This window comes from Pagrus pagrus (genome assembly GCF_965226575.1).
Source record: "Pagrus pagrus genome assembly, chromosome: 2".
In the NCBI taxonomy this organism is placed as follows: Eukaryota; Metazoa; Chordata; class Actinopteri; order Spariformes; family Sparidae; genus Pagrus; species Pagrus pagrus.
In genome coordinates, this window is record NC_140186.1 from 30176339 (window position 1) to 30193281 (window position 16943).

Below are 16943 nucleotides of genomic sequence, written 5' to 3' on the forward strand. Positions count from 1 at the left end.
CCTGCCCCCCTCCCTCGTCAAAAAAAAGAAGAATCTTTCGTGCTGCCACAGCATATGGAGAATTGTCCCAATTTCTTTTCCTTTATATCAAATGCAGTGCGTTTCAAGTAAAACCTTTTGTAGCATATACCACATGCGATTTGGGCTCTTGTGTGGCGACGCAAACTTTGTGACTTTTTGATACCTCGGTGAGTGCTGTCTGACAAGTTTCTGTCACTCACTTTTTTTTCCCTTTTTCTCTCTCCACCAGCAAGCATATTTTCTACCCCATCGATTGATTAGCATACATCAAGCCCCTGTCGTCATGGCAAAACTTCATTTGAATCTTCAGTACTTTCCCCGTGTCTTTCAAGCAGCAGCTGTCAGCCACATCAACGCTAGACACGCTCTGCGCCCGACGAAGTTAAATTGAAGCACACTCTAACACTATATATAGATAAAATGTCACTTCTTTCAAGCGACAAGGCACCTTCGAAGTCGTCAATACAGAGCGCTTTATCACGGGCAAAATAACTTTGAAACTGGAGAAAAGAGTAAAGATGAAACGATTATTCTCTCTTCCCACTTTGTGCTTGAGAGAGGGAAGAAGCGAGATTATTCTAAAGTGGGTAGAAGCGTTTAAGGGGCTCGCTTTTTGATCTGCCTGTCCGTCAACGAAAACGAAGAGCACCTCCTGATGCTTCTGATCGTTAGGTGTCCTCAAAGTGTCTCAAAGTCTCTTTGTTATCGCTGAGTGCGTCGATTAAAGGGAGGAATATCATTTATTCATTTTGCCATTGAGCGAAAGAAAGAAAGGATTCAAGAGCTTAGCGTTCATTTTCGTCAAACTCTCGAGGTGCGGTGATGAAGTCAGCTTTCTTTTGAGAGACGAGTCGCGTTGAGGCAAAAAGATGTGGAGCGAAAGTTTTTGCTCTGCAAATTTTGAAAGGCCCCACTGATCTCTGAGATGAAATAAATGGTGATCAAACTTTATTAAACTTTTCTTTTAACAGCGCGCCGCAGGACGACAGTTCTGAGAAGAATTCTGTCTAACAAGGTGTTACTGATGGTTGTAGCTAATGCATAAACATATGCCCACCACCACACACACACACACACACACACACACACACACACACACACACACACACAATCTCTCTCTTTCTATTGTATCTCTCTCTGTCTGTCTCGTGCATGCACACACACTCGGGCACATTCTGACTGAGAATATATAGAAAGCTTAAGTATATGTTTACTGTGATACGTGAAATCGATTTTATGGATGTGGGCACACAAGCAAGCCAGAATCAACACACTCTGTATGTGCCTGGTTCCTCTTTTCACTGGAGTACAATGCCATATTCATCTCCGCTACGTTTTCCAAACGCAGTATCTGATTCTTTAACATGCCTCTCAGTCTGGAAGTCCCTTCCATTCCTACTGTTTCAGATTTTTTTTTTTCTTTTTTCAAATACCCAGTCCTGTTGCGAGGTGTCTCTTAGAAGTTGAAAAGTTCTTTTCAAGCCCGAAGTTTTTGCCGTCTTCACTTTTCAACTGGCAAGATGAATATCGGTGGGACAAAGCATAGCAAGGAAAGGCTTTTGACAAGACTTCTGAAGGCCCAGGAGCTCGTCCTGTCTCTCCCTTTTGCAGTTTTCCCATAACTGGCTTTCTCGCGTGGCTGCTAAAAAGACACCGTATCAAATGCAAACTGAGAAGTCACAGTCTTTCATGATACATCAGTGGGGCCCTTGTGGAGATGCTGCTCTGCTTAGGTTTTTTCACAACTTTTGAAAAATGAGAAATTGGTGCATTCTCTCTTGTGTTATCAGAGCTGCTGACAGTAAGTTCATGTTCCGTATGTGCAGAAAGACGATGCCATGAATACATGACCCAGAGCAAGTCGAGTTGTAAAGTGCAACTTGTCAGACTTTATCTTACACAGAGTGCCATTTATATGTCATCCCTTTTATGCTGTCAGGTGCTCACCTTTGTATATTAAGCAGACCTCTCTCATTCATAAAAATCAGAAATGTGTGAAATGCTGTCATGCTAGAAGAGTGGATCATATAAAACAACATAAATACCCAAATAGTTTATTGTCTTTTCATACAGGTGTGAGTTTCTCTTTGTAGTTTGTGCTGTCTGGACAATCTGTGTTGGATATCTGAAGTCTAAACAGTCAGTGTTTTGTGTTCACCGAGGCTGGGGGGCCCGTGGTTTAACACTTTTCAAGAATCGCTTTGTGGGGCGGCATCGTGGGGCAGCCTCAAGAAAGCCTGAAATAGCTGAAACTAGACCTCTGTGCAAATAATCACCCTGGGCCTCTGTAAACCATCATGTTTATGCATTGTAAATTGTGAAAAGGAATGCTTTAACATTGTGTGGCATATGTATTTCAAGGCTTTGAACATTGGACGGTATCCGAATTTCACCCACACAACCACAGGCTTTTGCTCTCGCCTTTTGACTGAAATATCGTTTGGATTCCAAAGCGCCTAAAAAAAGGCTAAAGAATGTGTCTGAAACCATTCCCAAGCTGCTTCCATGCGTTTAGCTATCACTGCAGCAAGGTCAAAAACCTTCCACCAGCTTCTCACTATTCTAAGTTTTGCTTTGGTGACCATGCACTTTTGAAATTACACAACCAGCTTTGAACGGTTTGTCTGAGTCTTGACTTCAAAAATGTTCTAAATCCATAGAAGACATATTCTAATCCCTCAATCCTCCACTAAAACTGGACATACAAGGTATCAACAGAGCCGCTTCTAAACACACGGTGGAACATATTTAGATGTTGCGTCAACCTCTCTTCAGCCTTTGAAGGAGTTTATAAGAAAGGTTCTTGGCAGGAGCGCAGTCGCCACACCGGTTATCTCCTTCCTACACTGTAATTCACCTCATTTGTAACACACCTCCTCCTTTGATCTGCGGTTTTCAAACCTTGTCTCACAACCTGTTTACCCGCTGAGTGTTCAACTGACTAGGATCACGCTCGGTGATGTCACACATATACAAAGAGATGGATAAACAGATGCACCCACGCCTTGCATCTTCAACAGGTTATATTACCCTCAGTAAGCCACAGGCCCTAACAGACAGACACAGATGTCTCAAAGATTAGTTGGTGTTACCTTTGTAACTTCTCTCCTCCAGCATACTTTACTTATTAGTTCAGCCTACTGCAGCTCAGTCATGTCTTAATGTTGATACTGACAAACATCTGGAATTTTCCAGTTTAAACCAATCTGTTGAAAAGGAAATAGACCGGTATTAATTCAGATTTTTGGGTTATTTGATCCCTTTTAAGTGAAAGCCGAGCTGAAATTGGAATTCTCCTCACTTTTTGTGTAAGGAGGATAAAACAATAATGGTAATGCAGATATTGTGCATGTTTTTCCTTTTTTGTAAAACTGTGTTTGGACATTTATGAGCTCTGGATGTGCAGGAAAGGACGGATGACCATTATACGTTGTGAAATGGTCGTTGTTTGGTTAGGTTTAGGCACCAAAACTACTTGAGTTAGCTTAGGTTACACACGTGATGTAAGTTAAATACGTTAACTCAACGGTGACTTTCAGTTTCACACGCGTCACAAACACCAGTCTACTGAAAGTCCTGCTCGTGTTTCATCCATCTATCCAATCCAGCCTCCTCCATATGCACGCTTTCTTGCTCTTTGTTCTACATGACCAGACAGTTTCTCTCTATGACATTTGCACCTAAACTGAAATGCAAAAGGCTTCATGAGAATGATTTAATTGACCAAAAAAAAGCATTGCGATAACATGCAAAATGACTTGAGACAGTGGCGTGTTATTCACCATTTGGCGAGACCAGACTGGTTTAACGAACGTTCAATAAATGTCTCGCACAAAATGTTATCAAAAATCAAACTGATCTTCTTAGAATAAGGGACAGTCTGGACAAGGCTCTCAGATGAAAACTGTCAACATGATAGGCACAACAGGGATGTTAAGATCTTAAAACTCTGCAGACATGCCTCTCCTGCAGCCTTGATCTTTCTGCCTAGACGTATGCACACACATATACACACTGTCATACACTCCCACATATGCACATACACACGCGCACTTACGCACACCCAGTTGATATCCTCTCTCTTTTGTGAAGCAGGGAGGTGATTTATATAGAGCAGAAAAGCAAGTAGGGTGACATTTCGGAGCTTTGGCGCTCGGAGGGGGCTTTGAAAGGAAATATATTCAGTTATGTCTGTGGAATGTCTTGGCAAGAATGTGCAAGGATTTTGAGCTTTCACCTCATCTGTGTAGCTGTTGAACTCTGGTCACAGTAGCTTGTGCATTCCCATTCATTTGACAACATGCAGATAGTTTATTTTTTTTGAAACACCCAAGTCTGTGCCTTATCACAGATTATCCCTCAGTTCACTGGGTACACTACAGAGCCAGCAACAAATGAGCTTGAGCGTGGGAGCAACATTTGCTGGCACAAGTAGATGATTCAACTTGCTAAACGTTATAAAAACCTGAGAGGATTTGAGATCTGTAGTTTGTTCACTTGGAAAATAATGTTTTTGCATTTGCTTCTTACAGGTGGCGACGGACATTGTGGAGGAAGCATCATAAGAGAAGAGCTTACGTGCAGCAATGGGTGAGTGCACGTTCATGGTTTTAAAGTGCACCGAGAAGTCAAGTGTCATTCCCCTGAAAAGCTTGTTTATGGTACATGAATGATAACGCATGTTATATTTATAGATAAAATCACATTGAAAAAAGTCAATTTCTCTTCCCCACTTCTCGCTTAATGGCACTGAATTGTTAAATACTGAGATTTCAAGTTTGGATATATAGGCATTCTTTTTGTGACAAGTATTTTCTGGCCTGTTTGCCTTTATTAGAAAGCTTACAGTGGAGAAATGACGAGGATGAGGATGATGTGCAACTGCTTGAACCTGGTACACTTCGATTGCATAGTCACATATGTTGTTTTGAAAAATGATCCCCTATTAGAGTCGTAGTCTTGCTGTCAAGCTGTCTTCAAACATTATACAGAATATGATAAAAGGATGATTCCAGTTATTTCAACTTGGGTCTACTTTTTCCCAGTTTTGGCTTGCAACAACATTATAATGACCACGATTAGTGCTGAGATACAGGCAGGCGATAACATGGTTGAGCAATAATCACAAATTGTCTGATCGTCACACAGGTTATATTATAACAACCTCCCAGGTTCACCAAAATGATCTGAAAGACACAAAACAGTATGAAATTAGAATGAACTGAATGTACTGATTCCAGCTTCTCATAGTGAGGATTTGATGCTTTTCTTTGACATATATGTGATAGTAAATTAAATGTCTGGGACAGCTGGTCAGCAGTGGTAGAATGTAGCTACAGTAAGTACATGTACTCGAGCACTGTACTCTCCTGTGTACTACATTCCTATTTTACACTGCTTTATATTTCTACTCCACTACATTTCAGTGGAAAGTATTGTACTTTTTACTCCACTGCATTTATTTGACACTTAGAAAAAGAAACACATGAGATGATATGATGCAGTACTTTACTACAAATCTACCCAGTAAATGCAAAGTATCTAAAATTGACATTCCACATTGATTAACTATATTGAAATGCAATTACATGTAAGTGATGAAACAGGGACTTCAGTGACTTTTGAATTCTGGACTTGGAGTATTTTTAGACTATGGAGTTTCTTCTTCTTCTTTAAGCATAAATAGAAAACATTTCAGCTTCCTCCCTCCTAGCGTTTCCTTGTGGTAGCACTGTAGGCGCTGCTGTAGCAAAGACAGCGTTACAAAAATGACTCCCGCTAGCAGCCTGGCTACTGTCCAAAGCAAAAAACAACTGTAAGAATCCCAATTTAACCCAGAAACCCCCAATCTCAGTGCTATGAAAAGGCAGAGGAAAACATTCGGTTGCATTAATGAGTATGCTGGTTTTGTAACTCACTGATCTAGTAGAAAGTTACATACCATCTCGTGTACCGGTGGTAAGGGGAAACACATATCAACAGGGGATTGTCCATCTAGTGAATCCTCATCCTTGTTTTACCTTCACCTTCTTTACCATCTCCATTAGCGATGTTCTTTTTATTTTGCAGTAGTTCTTCCAGTTACCTGAAGAGAGCGACCTGGGAGAACAACGTCACTTCCTGTTTTGCAGTGCAATGGCAGACTAGCTTCCTTTGTGCCGTAATTCAACCATGATTTTTACGGGAACAATCGAGCCCTGTGGCAGACAGAACAGCATAGTACAAGCAGGACCTATAGGGAACCAACCTACACATGGATGGCGTCATTTTTCTACAGCCATTACTCTGTGTGATCAGTATTTACTTCAGAATGATAAGTTGAAGCAAAAAAGTTGTCTTTGGCAAGTTTAAGCAAAGGATCTGTATACTTCTTCCACTGCTGGTCAGACAAAACCATTAACTGGTCATGTCACCAGATCTCAGCAATTGCTTTGGTAACTAAAATCACAACTGACAGAAATTATTGCAATAACTACAAATCTAAGCTTTAAAGTATATGGTGAACATGAATTTTGGAGATGGAAAATGTGCTGGGACCCTGATTAAAAGGGTTTAAGACACACACACACCCACACACACACACACACGCCATTAGTCCCCAGAGCTCCAGCTGCCCAGGGCTCTAAAGTCATGTTGTCCCAGTGTGATTGAAGGTCCAGCTGGTAGACCAGCCCTTTTGATCCCTTTCCCTTTTATGAGAAAGACAAACAGCTCCTCGTCGTCACCCACACTGGAGTGATTGATACACACACACACACACACACGCATACACACTAGGATCACAGTTAGGCACACACATGCATGCACGCATTCACATGGTGATCACAGACAGGCACATGCACACACACCCACACACACACACGCACACACTTGCATTTCTTAATGGATGCCCTCTCTCCCACTGTAATCACTCTGCTAATGACCTGCTTGAACTCTGAATGAAACCCAGAGGGTGAGAACAAAAGGTGGAGAGAGAGAGAGAGATACAGTTGAAACCATGCAGTGAGCGAGCGTAGCCGCAAAGATTAATTTTGCCCCACTGTCATTATCCTAATATGATGGTTATAATGTGTTGAGGTTGTTAGTAATAGTAAATCATTTGTATTGAGCTTATTAATTTGGGGGTCAACACACTGCCTCTTTTGTCTTAGAGAAACAAATTCCACCCCAAAACTAAATTCACTATGAATATCATGATATTTGTTGTAATGATTGATATTTATAAAAAATCCCCAAACTAGAAACCAGATAGCCAAAGGTTTTATCAGTGAACCAAAATGTGCTAATGAGTTAATGACTTTCCTGCAATGTGACAGTCAAAAACCAGGAGATGTAGCAGATCAGTGCAGAATCAGTCTGCCACTGTCTTCTGAACATTCCTCCTGTTCACTGACACAGCTTCAGCTTCAGGGTGTTAATGACACGGGTCTGGCCTTCCGTTAGCCAGCTTTTGGAAATTGAAGTATCCGTCACATTTCTTGTCAAATGTCCCAGGAAAACAATTCTTTTTCCTTCAGCCGGTAGAGCAGTTACATCCAATCAGATTTTTAATGCATTCAACGTGCTGCACATCTGCCTCCAAGTCGTGTCATGCTTGTTGTGTGTGGCTGCTCTTGTTGTGACTCTTTCACTTCCTGGTATTATTTATTTTGTATATTACTGCTGTGTTTTGCCTCAGAAAACTGACTGTTAAGAGAATTTGTTTATATGAGAGCAATAAATCATTCTTTCAAGTAGCATACCTCAATGTTACCAAGGCATTCCATCTATCGCTATTACAAAAGTTACCAGCAGCAACCGGCAAGAAATGTTTTTCAGTTTGTGACTCTGTGTGTGTGTCATACTGGCAAAATGTGGTCCTGTAGACACCTATTGTAGTGGGAACTAACACAGAAGTGATTTTGAAAATTCTGCCAGGTGTTTATATGTATATCAAATGTCTGTGTGTCTGTCTGTCTGTTGACAGATTTTGTCTACAGACAGGCCGAGTGTGAACACTGGTGTGGCCTGACCCATGACTACTGAGTACTGAGTATGTAATAATGAGTACTGAGAATCTAATAATGTAGTAACAACTACTGAGTAGTCATGGGTCAGAGCGCGAACATGTTGATGGGCGTCACGGCTGGTGTGATCCCATCGCAAAATTATCTCTAGTTTTATTCTTGGTATAAACTTCTTAAACCACACATTGCAGCAAGTGTCAAAAGCTTTTCTGCCTACTGACATGACATCATTCAGTTCATGTGATTACAAATATGGTAACTGACTCATCAGCCTAACATTAGCAGTGCCACAACTACTGCCAATATACATGTATGGCACTATAGGCCACCCTACGCATTATTGTAGGCCCAGATTAGTGTGTAACTACATTCAACATAAAACATGCATCCAAAGTGAATATGAACAGCTGGTGTGGATAAGTATAGCAGCAGTCATCAGTGAAAATACACATAACTCAAAGCAGTAAAGGTCTCCAGCAGCTCCAGAGGAGCTATAGTGTGAACAGAAATAGGTGTGAGGCCCCATCAGAGCTGGAATGGACCAGAAAGAGAACTGTGTCCCTTTTCTGTTGGTCCACTTTTTGGTCCACTTCAAGGAGACTGAGTTTGGTTCATTCAAACAGGACTATATGTGAAAACACCCTCGGTCACAGTGTGTCAGTTACAGAAATGCAGCAGCTTCTCAAGAGTTAAACAGGGTTTTTTCCTTTCCTTTATTGTGTTATGTAGCATTTTTGTGCATGTAAAAGGTCTGCAAAGTGAAAGATCCCAGAGTCCACGCTAAAGGGAGTTACTCTCTCCCACAGAAAACAATCCTGCACTGGTTTGGAGTTGAGCCTTTACCTCCGTAATTTATGTGCATCACTATGTAACAGGCGTTATATAAATATATATATTTATATATATTATAAAACATACACTCTAGCCAGACAGTAGACATGCAGTTGCGACTGCTGTAGTGGCGTTATTTTGGATCACACTACCTTGCTCCGAATAACCCGCTGTACTCTGCCTCTGATTGGCTACATCCTGCCTGTTAAGTAATGCGCATGTGCAACTCTCACCAAATATTGAACAGAGGCAAGATGTCTCACTCTGTAGCTAAAACGGAGCGTTCAAGAAACAGTGTGAAAAGGTTTTGCTGCATCAATGCATCATATGAGAAAAATAATGTTTTTTGAAAATTAAAGTATGTAAACCTATTCTACTAGAACCCCCAAATAAAAGTATGAACCAGAAACTAAGCATAATATGACCTCTTTAAGACCGGCCTCCCTTTGTTGTTTTCCGACTGCTGGAAAAGTGAGAGTGGTTACCCCAAAGCCGGCCGGTAACAACCCTACCTACATTTAAAAACGCAAAGCAGATCTGGCGTTCAGTTACAGTTACCAGTAGTTATGTAGGATTCAAAGGGTGCTATACTGAAAGTACTTTAGTGGAAAAGTACTATTGAGTGTTTGGTCAGTAACCCATGGCTCTTCTCCCCCTGCTGCTAATGTCCACTAAAAGCACTTGTTTTTGCCACAGACTTAACAATCACACAATAATGACATATCAATCTCATCCTCTCACCGTCAAAAACAGGCAAAATGATTAAATAAACTCAGGTTTTGTTCTGTGTTGTTTGTGGCGCCAACAATAATATCACTTGGAAACATGATGGGGAAAAAGTTGTCTATTGCCACTTTAACAAAGGATGCAGATGGTTAAAATAAAAATAGTTGCGGATAAAGTGTGCAACAGCATATTCATTCTGGTTAGAGGGCACTAGCTCTGACCAAGATACATCTATCTGATGCTCAGAAGTGCTTTAACATTGCTAACAACCTCCTACGAAATTATATGTGGTTAAAAGGAAAAATAAATAAACTTATACCATTACATGGCTTGTGTAGACAGCTGCATTGATTGAAAATAAATCACTGACATAAGACTGAATGTGTTCAGACAGTGTGTTAGAGCCCGGACAAACCAAACTGGCGTCAAAGAACTAGCAGCAACACAAGCTCACCGTTGCCGTTTCTCTATTTGTGCGCTGATTCCTTAGCTGAACAGCCAATGAGATCGATTTCTCTCACTAACAGGCTCCGCCGCTGATTCTACAAGTTTAGGCAATTTCTCGGCTGCCCACTGCTAATCCAGGATGGGTTAAATGCAGAAAACCAGTCTCACTACATGTTACAATGCATACTGTATGTGATAAAATAAAGATTCTTCTTAAATGTATCAACAAGGGCTGACTAGTGCCAATGGTGCAAGACACACTGCAACAACTCAGGCCACAGACACTCACGACGGCCCAGCCCTTGGCTGACATTGGTGTGTCAGGGCCCTTAGAATAACAACAGCATTGGCAACACTAAAGCTAGCAATAATTACATTAAACATGTCATTTAATCTTTGGTTAAGAGGGGCACTTTCAGTTTAAAAGGACAGTGGGGCAACATTGTGAGGCACGATAGCTACTCACAGCATAACAAACTTTTTTCTTGATTTAAGACAAATCAGCCATGACGGCTAAATGACTTGCTGGGGTGTTCAGGATACTGCCACAGGTTAAACATTTATATGGATCTGGAGTAATTGGTGTTCATATAAACATTTATATATAAACATTTTTCTAAATATATTTATATTTTCTATAAATCACTTACAGCAGCTTTAATACGTGTTTATCTTACAAGGACGTAATGACTCAACTGAATGCAAAACAGGAACAAGTCATGCTTTGATTTTCAAGCTAATATTCAGCATGAATGTTTGAAGTGGGGTTTTCCAGTGATTGTCTCTCTCCCCTTTGGCAAACTGAGGGAACAATAGAGGGGCAATAGTGGAGAGACAGAAGGGGAAGAAGGGAATGTGCAGCCGGATCTACATTTCCTGGGTCCCCGCTGCCCCAGAGGCATTTCAGGGCCTCCTTACATGGGAGCCATCCATACATGGGATTTGCATGAAACTGACTTTGATGGGATCTCCCTGCAGCTAAAGTGCTGGAACACAACGTGGATTCATATTCACAACTGGGCACTGCACGGTGGATGAGAAGGAGCTTCCGCTCAGAAAAGGGTGTCATCTTTCTCATTTTTGCACCACAGGGCGTCAGGATGTCTGGGCTTGTTTTTAGACGGCCAGTCTTTTAATGGTAATCTTAGAAAAGAGTGTGACACAGCACAGACGAGTCTCATACCTATACCTAATGTGCTGTGAATGCTTATTTCACTGTTGATATATAAAAAGAACACAAGAGGCAGGGGAGGAAGGGTGGATATGATGAAGGACAAACAGAACCAGACTGCAAATAAAGATGGAAAAAGATAAAGAGTTGGAAGTCCACCAAGGCAGACAGACAGAAACAAAGGAAAATCGACAAAGAGATATGGGAGAGAGGCGAAGGACATATGAAGTAAAGAGGACAGAGATAGAAACAAAAAGATGAAATGAATGAATTGAGATACTGTGAGTCCTGGGGGTCAGCTTCTTTTTCTCTTTCCCCTCCTCTCCCTCTTTCTCTTACGGTAATCCCTCCAGTAGCAGTGAGCTGTTAGGCTCCTCCATAAATCAGCGTTTGTATGAAATACCAGCGGGAGCCAAAGGTCAAAGGAGAAAATTAGCAGCTGTCTTTTCCTCTCCTTTCATGTTAGCCGCGGGGCTAATCGCCAAGTGCGCCATCAGCCTCATTTCCACTTTAAAACAAACTCCCCGACAAGCTGGGGAGGAGCTGTTTGCCCGCTCTTACATTTTATGGCACTGGATTTTATTCTGAGGGGAAGGAGGAGGGGGTGGAGGAGTGGTGGGAGGGTGAGTGGTGGTGGTGTTGGAGGGGGAGGACTCGTACTCCTGCTTTCTGTCACCCCTCTCCTTCTACACCCTTTTTCTTTGCTTCCACCTATCCCATCATCTTCAGGGGTGGGAGGGCAAACTGGAGCATGCTCCTCTCACTCTGCTTTGTTGACACATTTCAGCAGTGCTGGAGGAGCAGTGATGATTGGCGGCCTCTCCCTCTGCTCCACTCGGAGGTGGTGCTACTCATTAATACGAGGCCTTGGTGAACTCTGTTGACCTTTTCACTCCCACAGTCTTTGTTAGTCTCCTGGCCTGCTGTTGGGACTTCCCAGTAGTTGAAATACTCACATTCTTAAACTAGATGTTTCATTATTGGCTGATATTAGTAGAAAGAAGGTTTTGCTGTGTATTACTAATACTGTGAATTTATTAAGGGCACCATATTTTGAAGTCTAGTAATGTTATAATGAACTTAAAGTGAAGGAAAACGCAAAAACAAAAAGTTCTCCGTTTCCAAACACACACATCAGTGTTTCTTTTTCCGATAGGTCGAATCAAATCAAAACAAAAACAAACTGATAGCTGTATCGCAGCCAGCTGGAGGTTGCATCAACACAGCCAGCACACGCTTCAAGTTTTTCATCATTCAGGTTTCAATAATGCAGCAAATACTTGTAGGACGGAAGTGTAACGTGACCGTACCCTTAGCCTCAGTGTGATTGGGCAGTTATTTTCTCATATTGCCACTACTGCAACAACGTGCAGTGTTTCCATGCAGCTTTTTTTCAAGGCCTGGTAGCTCATGTCAAATCACCAGATTGTTGTCCAGATGTTTCAGCACGAACATCTGCATAAAGATCAACCCATCACAACTCCCAGAGTTGGGTGACTTTTGATTTTTTGAGTAATGTGTTTTTCAAGGTTTCGTTCACAATAAATTATATCCTGTCACAGATGTTTGAGGAACATTTGTAGATCCTAAAATGTTCATATTAATTTTCCCTTCAAATGTGTCAGAGGTGCGGATTCGACTCTACAATGTTTTAGGTCATAGATCAAGGTATTTCTGCATTAAAAAGCCCTGAAAACATACATGAACTCAATATTTGCATTATTTCACTAGGGGGATTTCTATATTTCTTTTCGTCGCTGTGCTCTCCTCACTGGTTTGATCATAACAGGAAAAATGTGAGGTCAGTCTTAAATCTGATTAAACCACACCCACACATCTTGATTAGATGTTTTGAGTGTTAAAGGTCTAGTGTGTAGGTTTGAGGCCGGAGATAAAGTTGCTTTTTAACCACGAGTTCTGGTCGACGATCGGCTGCGTCTTGATCATATATTTTCTAAACTACGATGGCACATAATAGCTTGTCCTCCAAACTGTCTGCAATTGTTCCAAATTGCTTCTTGCAGACACAGGCTACACTGGGCAGCTATCATGCGTTTAAAGCAAGGATTTGTCCGGCCTTAGGTGGATTTAGGGGCATAAATAGAATAGAATATTGGCAAAATTAATTTTATATTCATAACTGTGTTTTCATTAGCAGTGTTGGGTAACGTTACTTTTAAAAGCAACTTGTTACGTTACAAGATTACTGCCATTAAAAAGTAACTCAAACCCTGGGAAAAGCAACGCGTTGCAGTACTTTAGAGTTAGCAAAAATTACAGCAAAACCCCTTTAAGGACTCACGTCAGTTATATTGTCCAGACGGTGTGTAGCCAACTGTACATGTACCTTTGAATGTATTGACTCTACCGTCATTTTGTACAGTAGCCTTCTTTACGGCCCACAATCGGTAACTCTGCAGCCTAATAACAGGAATGACAGACGCAAATTAACACTTACAGCTCTATATTTTGCTAACAATCTGACAGTGAACTGGGCAGAGGCCGACAGTATTAGGCACAGCTGTTTCAATGAAAACAATACAGCAAGCACTTATCCTCCAGGCACAACTTGCATTTCACTGTGATGTTGTTCTCGTCCTTTTCGATCAAATATTCAAAATAATAGGAATATTTCCATGAAGTTAATGCTGTCCTCTCTGCCACCTCGCTACATTGAATTAGCTAGCTATGCATGCACACTGACACAACTGTAGGTTTACCCTCCGCTGGCTGAGCAGCAGGAGAGAAACAGAGAAACAGAGCAAATGCTTCAGGGATTTGCTTTTTTTTGTGGCAACAAAAGGAAAAGACAGCAATTTTTTAAGTAACAGATTACTTTTACGAAAAAGTAACTAAATAATGGATTACTTGAATTGCAGAACTAAAACGTTACATTACTCATTGCCACACAAAAAAGTAATCTGAGTACTTTTTTCTGAATACATTACTTCGTAACGGTTGACTCATAACAGTGTTGATTAGTGTAGAACCTGAAATTAAAGCCGTTGTGTTTTCATCACTTTAGAATGAGCCTGTTATGTCTACAAAGGAGGCGGTTCCTCTTCCACAGGGTCTGCCATGTTGTGGTGCCATGTTTCTACACTAGTGAAAACATGGAGAAAAACGTAAAAAATGGTGTTAGCAACGTTAGCTTGTGCAATGACAGTGGCGTGAAGGCCATGAAGGGGGGAGACGCAATGTCACATGCTTTTTTTTTCTTACTTTGATGCTTTGTTAGTCGTGACTATTTAATGTCAGAGACATTCTTAATATCTTAAGCAAATTTTCACAGCTTTTCAGTTGTATTACTGCATTAATGATATATTTATAGTATAGTGTAATTCAAATTAAAATGCAAATTACGGCATTAAAGTTGCCAAACTGAACGGAATGAACACCTCTGACACAGGCTTATCAAAACCTGAGCACACAGGCTTCACCAATGTCGTATTTGTTGTGCAGCGGCTGTACCTGATAACAATAGATTGTACAGGTGTTTCCATTGTTGTTGCACAACCATATCTTTGTGTTTATGCCCGTATTTCTCCTCCCCTTCTCTGCTGTTCCCGTCTTATGGCACCTCAAATTTCACTTGTCTTGTTTCTGGCATGCGGTGTAAATTGTGGCTGTAGACTCGGTGTTGTTAAAGCATATAGACAAGAAATAATACATGAATAAAAGAAACAGGAAGAAATGTTTCTTCTCTCTCCTTCTCATCCATCCTTATTGTCAGTCTGTGTCTTCCTCTCTCTTCTTTGACCCTCTTCACCTCTCTTCTCTTGCTGTCTTTCACTTTACATCTCTCTTCCCTTTCTCTTCACCCTCTCTCCATCTTCTTTTCTCTCTGTGGGAATGTTTTCCCTGTCGGTTGTCAGAGCAGTCAGTGAGGTGCATAGCAGCAGTGCTTTGTTGACGTTCCTCTTTGCCTATCTGCTGTGCAGTGTGTTTTGAAACTCACCCTCCCTCTGCACACCTGCTGAGTAGCTGCATGACACTGGGAAACATCCCACAACAGGGTCAAAACACTTTTATCTTAGTTTTAGTTATGGATTTAGAAACTCTCTCAGGAATAAACGAACAATATGCAGCTGGCCAGAGTGAGGACCTGGATGGTTGCTCTCTGTTGCTGTATCCGGGACTTCCTTTATTCACAGTAGGTGGGTTTAACTCTTCAACTTGTAAAAATATCATAGCCTTACACAATACATTCAGGAACATATATGTTTAGAACTTCACAAGAGCAAACAGACATACAGTAGGTTATATGCACGCACTTAACATATGTGTGGGCCCACTAGAGCAGTATTGCGTGCATTACTCAGTATCATGTGCATGTACGCTCTTTATAGAAACTGTGTCCCTGTCTACGGTTGCAACTTCAGGGCCATTCTTTTAATTTTAACCTTGAGGTATGAGAGTGTGACTGAGAAAAATAAATACGAGTTCCTCTCTTGTTCTTATTGCCATGAACATACAACACATACACATCCCATTAACAAAACAAGTCATGAGCTGATCTGAAGTCCTGAGAACATAAGTGCCTGCCTCTGGGAATGAGCTACAAGAGCTACACTCAAAATTTTACACCAAATGAAAATCACACATTTATTTTACTTTGATGCTGCTTACTATTGAAATTGTAGTGTCTGATTTAGTATGAGTTGCTTTCTGGGCACTACTAGTAGTATTGGTACACTTCCTTGCTGTTGTGTTTCTTGTCTTTGAATTTACAGTTAGGTCTGTTAAGTTCAGGGCCATTGACTTGGAGTTGCCAGTAGGGGTGGGCTGTTATACCCCTTTTCCACTGGTCAAAAATCCCAATTAAACCCACTAGGATCAGGCTTTTGTGTGCAATGGGAATGTATAAACTCTGCATTTACACCTGAGTCGATTGACTCTGCAATAGAGACAGGTTTTTGTGGTGGTGGCGCGTAAATAAGGAAGGAATTTGGGATGTGGTCAATCAATGATTTTTTATTACTGGACACAGTGTTGGAGGTGGAGCCCCATTCATTCCTATGAAAGCTGCTCAGTGGTGTTTTGAAGCCAAAAAAGCTTGACTTCCCGGCAATGAAAATACCTGGATCGCCAACCGAGCCAGCTAACTTCTGGTTTAGCGCCCGGCTAACTTGATTGGGGATAAAATAATTTAATCGTGCGGCTCTACTAGACTTTCCAAATGTTATTGGACTGAATTATAATAGTGAAATGAGTCATTTCGTGGGGGTTGTGATGCTCAGAAAAATGTATCCACTGTTTTACAGACACTTCTTTCACAATGGGTCTATTGTTGTTTTCTCTTTTTAGACGCGGGTGTACCTCCGTCTAAAAAGCCTGTGTAGACTCACTAACTTTGGTGAAAAAGCGTATTAAATTATTTTATCCCCTGCTTAACTGCTAGCTGCACTGCTAACTGAGCTAACTAGCTATGGGGGAAGAAACTGAAAAAACTGACCATCCTTTGGACATGCACATGCTGTTTTCATGCATATTAGTCTACACACCTGCAAGAGCATCAGGAAAAAATGAGAAAGAGTTTATGTGTAATGTGTATGAATATGCATGTTTATTTAAGTGAGCCATGTTTTAAACAATCAATAGGAGAGCCATTGTCAAAGCTAATCAATTAGGAGCTGGCTGAGCATAGCGAGTCATACACATGCTGTAACATTTAGGAAGATTAAACACAAACCACCATCACCACACATGATTGGCAGGTCATCATCTCATGCCAACACATC

The 16943-nt window shown here is 41.2% G+C and overlaps 1 protein-coding gene across 2 annotated transcripts in view; it reads left to right on the forward strand.

Annotated features, from left to right (window-relative positions):
• The window catches only part of LOC311273391 (axin-2-like), an 85646-nt gene that overhangs the window by 45488 nt on the left and 23215 nt on the right, over nucleotides 1-16943 (forward strand). For both annotated transcript variants that reach the window (XM_084380424.1, XM_084380425.1), the window contains exon 6: nucleotides 4554-4611. The gene's annotated coding sequence lies outside the window, so the exon portion shown is untranslated. The remainder of the gene's footprint in view (nucleotides 1-4553; nucleotides 4612-16943) is intronic.